Here is an 11,345-nt window from a genome sequence, read left to right as displayed (position 1 = left end):
ATGTCCTGTTAGCCTGGCCTGATTTGGTGAGGGCGCTTAAGCCATCTACACCTGACCTTGTTTGTATCTGATCCCTCTGCTTAATTAGTAGACATATTTCTAGGAGCTCTTTGTCATCACTCCCCACCATTCTTTATCATTAACTATTTCGTATATGCTTATGGGAGCAGGAAAAATGTTGGGGCCCTTCATCTGCAATAGAAGCTTTACAACTTTTTATTCTAAAATATTGAGGCAAGGAGATTTTTGTTTAGTTTTGTTTCCAATTCAATTGTGGAAGGAAACAGCATCTAAGATATCTATAATTCTTATACCCTTCTCAAGGAGAAAAAGACTGACATTTGCCACTGGCCTCTTGTTTTTGTCTTCTGATAATAATTGACAGCAGTGTTCACTTTTATTGCAAATGAAACTATTCAAGTACATACCTTTTACATTCCTTTAATACCATAGACTTCATCTTTCCAGAGAGAGAGTATGAACTACCCACTTCAGGTAGGCACATGACTTTGTGGCCTGCTGGACACATGGTCCCACTCGCTGTACTCTAAATAGTGCCTCTGTGACCTGAAACAGTCACCACTTTCTTAAAGCTACAGTGTGATCAGTCAATGCATTTTTGCCTTGTATGGAATTTCACATTTGCATATTACCTTCTCTATGAATAATGAAAATTTCTGCATTCCATTTGTCTTCCAGGCGACTCCAGATTTAAGTCTATCTTTCCAATTACTATATAATCCAGATGAAAATTTAACAATGGAACATCGTGGACAATTTCAACCCGGTAAAGTAACAAATTATAAGATTTCACTCAATATTTTAATTACACAAGATATATTTGGACAGTGTTTAATAAAAATAAAAACTATCAACTTCTATTTTATGTCAGGCACTGAGAAAGATAAATTAGGGATTGATGCCAACCTGCAATCTGCCTGTTTTCCTCTCTGATCCTGCTTTAAATGTTGTCCCAGTCCTAAACTCTGGCTTGTGTTTTATTCTTTATGTATTAGTTTGCTAGGGCTGCTGTAATAAAGTACCACAAACTGAGTGGCTTAAACAACAGAAATTTATGGTCTCACAGTTTGTACTTCTAAAATCAAGACGTCTGTAGGGTCCTGATTCCCCTGTAGGCACTTGAGAAGGATCTGTTCCAAGCCTTTCTCCTGGCTTCTGGTAGTTCCTTGGTTTGTGGCACCGTAGCTCCGGTCTTTGCATGGTATTTTCCCTATATGCCTGTCTGTGTGTCCAAATGTTCCCTTTTTATAAGGACACCAGTCGTACTGGGTTCGAGGCCCACCCTAACCCAGTATGACCTCATCTTAACAAAATCTCCATTTCCAAATAAGGTCACATTTTGAGGTACTGAGGGTTAGGACTTTAACATGAATTTTGGAGGGGACATAATTCAACTCATACCCACTTTAGTTCAGTGTTTCTCCAAGTTTGGTCCGTGGACCACATTTATCAAAATAACGTGGATGTTCTTATTAGAAATGAAGGTTCCCAGGCTTCACCGTAAACAAGTGATTCTCAAAGGAGGGGAGTGATTTTTTTGGCCCCCAGGGGACATTTGGCAATGTCTGGAAACAGGACTGGGGAGAGGTGCTACTGGTGTTGCTGCTAAACACCCTACAATGCATAGGACAGTCCTCCACAACAAGAAAATGATCCCACCTCCAATGTCAACAGGGCCAAGATTAAGAAACTGTACCCTAGGGCTTCCCTGGTGGCGCAGTGGTTGAGAGTCCGCCTGCTGATGCAGGGGACGCGGGTTCGTGCCCTGGTTCGGGAAGATCCCACATGCCGCAGAGCAGCTAGGCCCATGAGCCATGGCCGCTGAGCCTGCGCGTCCGGAGCCTGTGCTCCGCAACGGGAGAGGCCACAATAGTGAGAGACCCGCGTACTGCAAAAGAAAAAAAAAAGAAACTGTAACCTAGAACTGCTAAATCAGAATCTCTGGGGCCTTGAAACGTACATTTTGACAAGCATCTCAACTACTTTTACCCACACTAAAGTTTGAGAAACACTGCATATACAAAAACCTTTTCTAGGCATATGTGCATGCTCCATTTTGTTCCAGATATTAGTTACCCCTCTTATTTATTAGCCACGCTAATTATGATAAGATAATCTAATTAAGTATTACAATTTAGCAATTCACACAATTTATATATCTTCCTGTACTGGAAACTTGTTTCTATTTTAAAATTTCTATACCATATTACGTTATTTTGGGTCTACTGTCTACATCCTCTGGATGCCCTTTGATGAAAATTGTTGCCAATCTCTGGCTTTGGCAAAGCAATGCTGCACCTCCTCCAGTCCACTAGTTTCTCCTGTACTCAGAGTACCTGCCTTGTCTGTTTCATATATTTCTCTCATCCCTTGCAGTCATGCTGCTCTTCTCTCAATTTCTTTCTCTTCTTTACTTCTGGCACTTGAAAATATTTTTAGGGTACATTAGTGGTGCCTTAAAAGCAGAAACAAGAAAATGGTAGAGTCATAAAAGACACAAGAAGCACAGGGAAAAAAATCTTAAAACTTCCATTAAAATAGGTCATTGGACACTGTTATATATTTCAATGTATGACAAACTGAGAACTTGATGCCTCTCTAAAAAATTGTTTTAAATATTCCCTTTTAGAGAGAATCTTCCATTTTCCTGATAAAACTTCCATAGAGAACAGGCAAGCTGTAAGAAATATATATATATATATATATATATATATATATTTATTTATTTATTTATTTAATCCAGAGATTATAAAATCAGATTATTTTGGTCCTGCATTATCCTTACTGGCTATTACATTATCCAAGCTGACTATTTTACTTTTGCTAGTTTTCTAAAGTCATCACTGCTAAAATTTTGAGAACAACTCTAGCCTCCTGTTCCAACAACCAGAATCCCCTAATAGTTTCTTTCTCTTTCAACAATTTCTTAGGAATTAAAACTTCTCATGTCATTCAAACATACTTTCTGTGACGTTATATGACCTTTAAGCCAGCTGCCTCTTTGTGGCCAGCAATCATATATATATTCAGCTCTTGAATTCGAAAATGCAACCTAACCTTTCCAAAAGCCTTCATCCAAAAAGCCTTTTCTGCTTTTTTTTTTTAATCGATTGCTGAGAATAAGCAAGGCATGGAATAAGCAGCCTTTATACTAAGCTGAGTTTTTAATAAAAATATTAAAATCAAACGTATAAACAAAAGTGTGGTAACATATAGCACAGTCTGTACAGTTCGATCCAGAAAGAGATCTTTTGTGGCATTTGCATCCAAAATTTGATACCTGATGGAGGAAAGTTACACAATACAGTTCAGCCGGACTAGCCAGCCAACTGTTGCTAGTGTAAACTGATCACTTAACATATGAAGTCAAGAGACTACTTCAAAAAAATTAGAAAGGATAAAGCAGTGGGGTTGTAACATCAGTTCTCCCTTCTTCTATAATGCTTTCTACTGTCTGAAGGAGACCAGAGTGAAGTACAATGAGAAAATGATGAAATTTTACAAGATTCTTGTGAACTGGGCTTTCGAAACTACTGAAGACAGAAAGTCATAAAATTGTTATCTAAGAATTCCTACCCTGAGAGTAATCCCTCCTGGCCACAATTCTCCAACATTGGTACCCTAGGGAACAGAATTATCAAGTGAAATGTTATCTTTCCCAGTCATCTCTAATGTCTTACTAGAGAGAAAAATGTGAAAGAAAAAACTTTGGTGGTGACGTAGTCTACCAGTGCCCTTAGAGGTGACTATGCGTGAGATACCCTTCCTCTCAGTACCCACCAATCCTTCAAGACCCAGTCAGCACTTTGCCACTTCTAAGAAGTGGGCTCAGATAAATGGAAAGAGTGCTGCACTTGGAGGTCTAGGTCCAAATCTTGGCTTTGTTACTTAACTATTTAAGGAAAATCTCTTGTCTTCTTGGTGACTCTGTTTTCTACTGTTCAAAGTGGGAACAATAATACTTGCCTCACAGAATTCTATACTTGGCACATGGTGGGCAATGAGTAAATATTTCTTTACTTAAAAGCCTCCTCCAATTACTCCAGCATACATGACTTTTCTCCCATCTCCCTGAACCCTGGCACATCACTCATAAAATTCATTTGTCTCTTAATCTACCTTGGGGTACTTTTATGCTCGCAGGGTTAAGAGATGAGTGGTTTGAAGCATAGCAGCAACCCAGGCTCTTAAGCAGGTTGTTCCTCTGCCCTCAGACACCTTGAAGTGTTGGATGAATGAATGTCTAAACCACATGTGCCTCTCGTGCCTCTTTCTGTCAGACTGATGTTTCCAATTAGTGAAGATAAGTGCTAGAGGAAGCTGGAATGCTAGAGGACTAGGGAAATAAGGATGGAAGTGGTTATTGAGGCATATCAGGAACCAGAGGGAATAAAGGCACCTCAAATGGCAGAACAAGGATGTCGGATCTCCTTGGCTGATTTCCTTTCTCTTTCTCAAAGGGGTCTCCAATGTGCTGAAGGGGATGTAGGATTCTCAACTCCATCTTCCCTTCACCTAGGGAAGTGTGTATACAAACATCCTAAATACTGCTTCCTGTGTCTCTTCCAAGTGGAAAAGTGTCATTCTGTAGCTGTTTCTCAGATTTTTTACATAAAATTATTCTTTACCATAACAAAATACATCCTGATTTTTTGCTCCGTATTTCCTAGAAAATTAGGAGAAGCCTATGATCTGAAACACGGTGGGGGTCAAGGTTCTTCCCTGTGTGCATCTATGCCAGGACGCAAGATCTGGCCCTAGCAAATCTCAATGTTCAAGTTCCTTTTCAGCCACACTGAACCTCTCCCTTCCTTAATACACCATGCCCTTTGGGTGTACCATGGCACCAACTGAAGCACCCTTTACCTGGTTAACTTCTACTCATCCTCCAAACCTCAGTGTAGAACTGTAGAAAACTCAGTTCTTCCACGCAGCCTTCCTGGATGGGCCTAGGCTGGGCCACTGTCCCTCCTATGAACTCACACAATATCCTGGGACATCTCCCCTCTTTGTAGCGTGAATCACACAGTAATGAAAGTACCACCTGTAGGCACCCCATCTGTATACTATGCTTTGGGAGGACAGATGCCATCCTGTTCATCGTCATATCTTCAGTACCTGCCCTGGGCCAGGCATGTAGAGATCCTCAAAACACATCACTACAGCAAATGAAGAAGGGAAAGGTATGCATTATTGTTGTTGCCTTGAGCTTTGAAGACATGAAAATGTACAAGAAGTGACTTTTGCCTGAATTTTTGTAGTGTGATGATCAATTCGTTTTAGCTTTAAAATTCTAACCTAAAATAATACGCGATATTCACAAAGCTTGTAGTCAAGAAAGTACCATGTAGGTACTTCTCTGTCACTTTTCAGAAAAATGCATCAGTGGGGCCACTGCAAGCCTTTGATGTGACTCTGTTTACCTACATGTTATGGCCCACATGTCAACATTAGTCACCAAACAGCAAGTCAAGCACACAAATTCTTAACAGTTTGAGTCATTTCATTTTCTGGAAGGTAATGTATCCACAATTTTGATATCAGTCGAGGGAGGTCTCATTATTCTAATGTTGCACATACGAGAAGCCTCTCCTACTCTGCAGAGCCTGTTTCTGGGTTTCTTAAGCTCCTCCATTATATCACACGCTTCTTGCATGTCTTCTCCAGATTTTAACAGCCACAATGCCAAGCATGATGCCGGGCACATAGCAGATGCTTGAGGGAATTACGGAATAGCAATTCTGACTGTTATAGGGGCATATAGTCACTTCTGATGTTATTTTATTCACTTCTTACAACAGCCTCAAGAAGACATATTAGCATTCTTATGGGTAAGGAAATGGGAATTTAGAGATGTTGGGATGCTTGCCTGAAGTCATGTTACTTGAATGTTGGTGCCAGGAGTTCAATCCAGGAGAGTCTGATCTGAAGCCTACCCCTGCTCTACCACCACCCCCTGCCTTTCAGTACATGTTTACTAAATTGATTTATGACTAATTTCCATAGGAGACAAATGAATCAGCTAGCACAACTAATTCATCTAGGGGAAGGGTCAACAGAGAGGATATTGATAGGTTATATAACTGAAATTTGTCTTTGGTGCTAGTGGAATTAGCCACGAAGAATAATCAGAAGCACAATGTAACCAGTACCTAGAGCTGCAGACACACCAATTTGGCAGGCAGACCTAAGAAATGGAGTAGCCCTTCTTGATAAACAGCATTAACCTAACTCCGTAAACAGGTGTCTAAGAGAAACAAGGGGAGGCAAACATGGCTGGTTGCCTATGTTGTCCATCCATTCTCCTTTTCCTCCTTAGAAACACGGTGCTAAAGGCCACAGTTCCTAGTCTCCCTTGCAGCTAGTTATGGTAAACTGAAATGTGAGGACTTCATAAAAGTGCTCTTCCAAGGAAAAAGGAGTACCTTTCTGCCTTTCCTTTTCCTGCTGACTGGGATGCAGATGTGATGGGTTGAAGTCAAGTAGCCATTTTGGAAAAGTCGAGGATGGCCAGAGCAGTGTGCTGTAGGAAGAGCCTAGCTTCTGATGATGACCTTTGAGCTGCCATCCTGCTCTGGTCTGCCAAACTCTAGAATTACTCTGTGTGAAAGAATAACAAACTTCCATCTTGTTTAAGCCAAAAGTGGAAGTGGAAATAGCCAGTTTAGTGATTTCCATTATTTGCAACAGTGTCCCTCCTGCATGTTATTCTGTTTCTGTCCAATTTATTTCATTTTACAATACTGCAGATGTTTATATTTCCTGGAACCTATGCTGCACATTTGAAACTAGCAAGCAGCAAACATCATTTCTATGTCATAGACTGTTTGGTTACTGATCCTATCTAACAAGTTCACAGTAAGTCCTTTGTAGGTGACTCTGATGAAAGGTCAGGAGGCCACATGTAAACTCTACAAATAACCTCAAGTTTTGAATTATGCAATTTAGAAGTTTAGGCCCTACCTCAGCTTTCTCTTATCTGACCACTGATCTAATGCCGCATCATTTTTATTCTGCCAAATGGCATATTAGCCTACTTGATGTTTAACTGCAAATGTTTACTGAGTTTACACATAATAAAGTGTAAAACATGTGCTGTATACAGTGAGTTCACAGATGGATTGTAAATGTTTTGATTCTTTAATAATCAGTTTACTGAATGGGGGTAAACTCTGTGGGGTTATAAATAGGGAATGGGTTTATTTTTCTCTAACCTTCAAATATGGATTCTCTCATTATAGGTAACCCTTCAGATAGATCCTATAGTTTTTTAGTCACTTTTTAGTATTTAAGGCTTACTTTCAGGTATTAAAGACAAATACATTTCAGTCTAAATCAAAACCTTACACTGAATTCTCTAATCCAATTACATCTAATCTCACATGTAGTTCAGAGTTTCCCCTGGCCTTCCCACCCCCAGCCCAGGCCTGATCCAAGGCTCAGGCGCCCACAGTGGGCGTGAGGAGGGGGTGTGATCTTTTTCTCACTCTGCCTTTACTCTCTACCCATTGCATAGAGAGTAATCTCTGCCCATTCTAATCTCTGCCCTGTTTTCCTGTCGTGTGCCCTCTTGCTCAATTCTCTCCAGTCCCATTGGCCTCCTTTGCACCCCAGAACATGTTAAACATGTTTCTGCCAAGGGCCCTTGAGTTTCCTATTTCTCTTCTTCTCTCTTCCCCCAGCCATCTGCATGGCTTGCTCCCTCACTTTTAAGCCTCTGCTCAAATGTCCCCTTATCAGTGAGGCTTCCCTGACTACCCTATTTCGAGCGACACACACCCACACCCATCACTTCCTTACTCTGCTTTATGTTTCTCATCTCACCATCTGATAAATTACACTTCTGCTGGGAAGCAGGCGCGTATCTCCCCTCCTGCTGTCTTTATGAGGCAGGTCAGGAGGTAGCGTAGCTTTCTGTCTTTGTGAGAAGAAGTGGAAGAAAAGCCAAAACCTCTCTGCTCCTTTGAATTCCTGTTCTCCTTGACTTTCTTCAACCAACTTTCACAATTCGGTCTTGTGGTATAGAAGCTGGAAGTGAGAGTTTCATAGATACTGGACTGATGTGTCTTCTTTTACTAAGTCTGCCATGGATGTGTCAGGCACTCTCTTTAGAACATGGAGGCAATTGTCTCTTATTATTCTCAGCTTTGGGACTTCAGCTCAGATATAGAGATGAAAAGTAAAACTTCATTCAACATGCTGTTAACTAAGAATATTCTCACAATCTAGTGTGTTCTAATTGACACAAAGAGAACATTTGAACTTGAGGTAACCGTTGTGATATGAGCAAGAGGCTCCATGGATTCAGGATGTCCAATTTTTAGGAAATAGGAACCTAGGCATTTACACAGTTCAAAAGCAATTAAAACTGGTTATGCAGTGATACTGCCACTAGATCCAGCCATGCTAAAGTCAATGCCTGGACTTTTTATATGAATCAATTAATTTCTCTTTTTTTCTTAAGCTAGGTGACTTGGCTTTTCATCACTTGCCACCCAACAGTCCTGGCTGTCCCCATGCCATTTCTTTACTTAAACTGCTGCCTGTGTATTGTCATCAGAGTTGCTACATTCCTGGCATATTTTCTCAAGTTGGACTTTTCCCAGGGAGTGCTGATAATTGAAAAGATTTATTAATGTCCCACTCTCGAATTCTTCTGGCCACAGAGCACAATAGAAGAAATATTGTTAGTAATTGTTTTGACAAATTCAGTAATGCTATGTTTGGATGCATAGTTGTGTTTGCGGTTCTGAATTATATTGCCCTACATATGGCTGAAGAAAATATTTTCTTATTTATTTTCCATAATAATCCAACAAAGTAGGCTCATATTCTTGGTAATCATCATTTGCAATAGTTAGTCTTTAGATAAAGCATACAAATATCTTTAGGTTATTAATCTTTTATATTCAAATATGAGTTATATACCTAACTCCAAAGGTACTATAATCCTTTAAGGAACTTAAAGTCCTTTAACATTCATTTATTCTCCCTAGTGCCTGAGACATATTCCTCTAATAAAGAGATTTATAAAGTAATATATAACCCAGTCAATGTGGTTTACATCTTTGAGAATTTTTAGCAATGTTACTGTTGGGAGAATTTATTTTCTGGAAGAAATCGGAAATTATTGCTAATTTCAGATTTTAGCCATAATTCAGAGTGTGATAAAAACCAGGGTGTGATTTTATATACCCACCAAAGTTCTAACTTTAATTTCCTGTTTTTACTCTGAAAAGAAAATGTTTATGGGAAGAAGTACCAAAAATTGAGAGGAAATTTGAAATCAAATTCATTATAGATTCACCCCAAAGAAAGAACTTTGAGCCCCAGATAACATAAAATACTACACGGGGTCTAGTTTTGGATTCCTCCTTCTGATAGGGATGTGGAGATAATAGAGAGGTTCCTAAGAAAAACAGGGAAAGATTGTGGGGTAGGATTGGTAAAGTAAGATCCAGTGGTTCTTTACTGAAAAAGAAAAGCTGATCTCAAATTCTTATGTCTGCTTGTTTATAAATTAATTCATTAAACAAGTGTTTATTACATGTTTACTGTATACCAGGCGCTATGGTGAGTTTTCATCCTGTAGAGTCGGAGACAGACAATGAAATAAGTGACTATAATCACTGTAATAACGCTGAGGGAGTGAGGGAGGTTCCAGGCCCTATGGGAGTCTGGAAGAAGAGCAGGTGAGCCTGTGAAGGCAGCGACCAGAGAAACCTCATGAGGTGCGGTTTGACCTGAGACTTGAAGGATGGGTATGAGTTTTGCTGGTGGATAGGGAAGGACATTTTAAAAAGCATATGCAAAATAAAAAGTGTGTCTGAGGATTCCTGGGTAGATTATGATAGGGAGGGAGTAAGACGGGAGAAGACTGGACAACGAAATGAAAGTGGGAAGAGAAGCAGTTACCTTACTCCTTATTCTTTAGAGTTTGGAATTGTCTTAAAGGCAATGGGGAGTGGCCGAAGGATATTAATCTAGGGAGGAACATTATCATATTTGCATTAAAAAAAGCTTTGTGGAGTGTTTTCATAAGGAAAAAGCTAATGAGTTCCCCATATCCACAAGAGAGAATAAGAAGGAAAAAGATGAGATAAAAGGATTGAATCATTGCAAGAGAGAGTTCGATAAGACAAAGAACTTGACCCTGTGGTCAAGACAGAGGTTGTGAAGACCTGAAGATGTTTTATAAAGGATGGTCATCTTTCACATTTTAAAATATGTGTCTGGTTTGAGGCAAGAGGTTCCATATGCTGAGATTTCCTAAAGTATGTTCTTTAGAAGAGTTGTTAATAGATGTTCCTTGAACAGAAAACAAAATTTTACTGCTCTCCAAAAGTTTGGCTTGGGCGCGCTGGAGAGGCCTATCTATTTGCTGTAGGACTTTTTACAGCCTTTAACATGCTAATGTGCCTTGTGAATCTTTGAGTGGGACATTGGATTCAGGGTTTCCAAACTTAATTTATCACAGGACCCCTATGGTCTTCTGTTCTAAAGAGAACACTTGGTAAAATAATGAACCAGATATATTTGATTCTTTTACCAACTCTAAGATTTTCCCCTTAGGTTCTGAAATCCTAAAAAGTATTTAAGACTTGGAATTACTTTTCCAGAGTGTTTATCCATTACAAGTCCATGATCTTACAGTTCTCAAGCAAGTCTGTCAAAATTTAATAAAAACTAGGCAATGACTACTTTTTAGATCCCTTATTTTTAGGATATAATTGGATAAAATATGAACATATATGCTGGCCTTAAACTCAAATCAAACTAGAATCCTAAGGGTCAACTTTTTTTTTTTTTTTTTTTTTTTTTTTTTTTTGACTGCGCAGAATGCGGGATCTTAGTTCTCTGACCAGGAATCGAACCTGCGCCCCCTGCAGTGGAAGCACAGAGTCTTAACCACTGGACCGCCAGTTTGGCCCCTCCTAAGGGCCAACTTAGTAGACAATTCAGGAAACCAAAGGTATACTCATTTCAAAAAATTAAAAGACAACAGGGAATAGATAAGCTGTCCCTCATCCCTCCACATAAAGATATTTCCTGACAGCAATTCAAAACTCAGAGAGGGAATTAGAATTCTAATGCGTAGTTTTAACAGAGAGATGGAATTTTGGAGTCATCTAAAGAACATCACCTTTGGGAATGTGACATTAGGTTGCTGGGCATAAGACTTGGGACGTTCAAAAAAACCTCTCAAAAATAGATTTTCTAGTGATTTAATCTAACCCTCGAATTGCAAATAGACTTCAATTTAGATGTCAATTCCAATTAGTTGGCAGTGTTGCTTGAAGTATTAGGTTGTGAAGAGTTGAGAG

General features: G+C 39.5%; 1 long non-coding RNA gene across 2 annotated transcripts in view; it reads left to right on the top strand.

The window, feature by feature from the left end:
- LOC132484517 (uncharacterized) overlaps positions 1–11,345 on the top strand; it is a 51,957-nt gene that overhangs the window by 1,846 nt on the left and 38,766 nt on the right. For both annotated transcript variants that reach the window (XR_009531212.1, XR_009531211.1), the window contains exon 2: positions 700–787. This is a non-coding gene — a long non-coding RNA (uncharacterized LOC132484517). The remainder of the gene's footprint in view (positions 1–699; positions 788–11,345) is intronic.

This window comes from Mesoplodon densirostris, chromosome 2 (genome assembly GCF_025265405.1).
Source record: "Mesoplodon densirostris isolate mMesDen1 chromosome 2, mMesDen1 primary haplotype, whole genome shotgun sequence".
NCBI lineage: Eukaryota > Metazoa > Chordata > Mammalia > Artiodactyla > Ziphiidae > Mesoplodon > Mesoplodon densirostris.
This window is presented reverse-complemented; position numbering and strand designations above follow the sequence as displayed.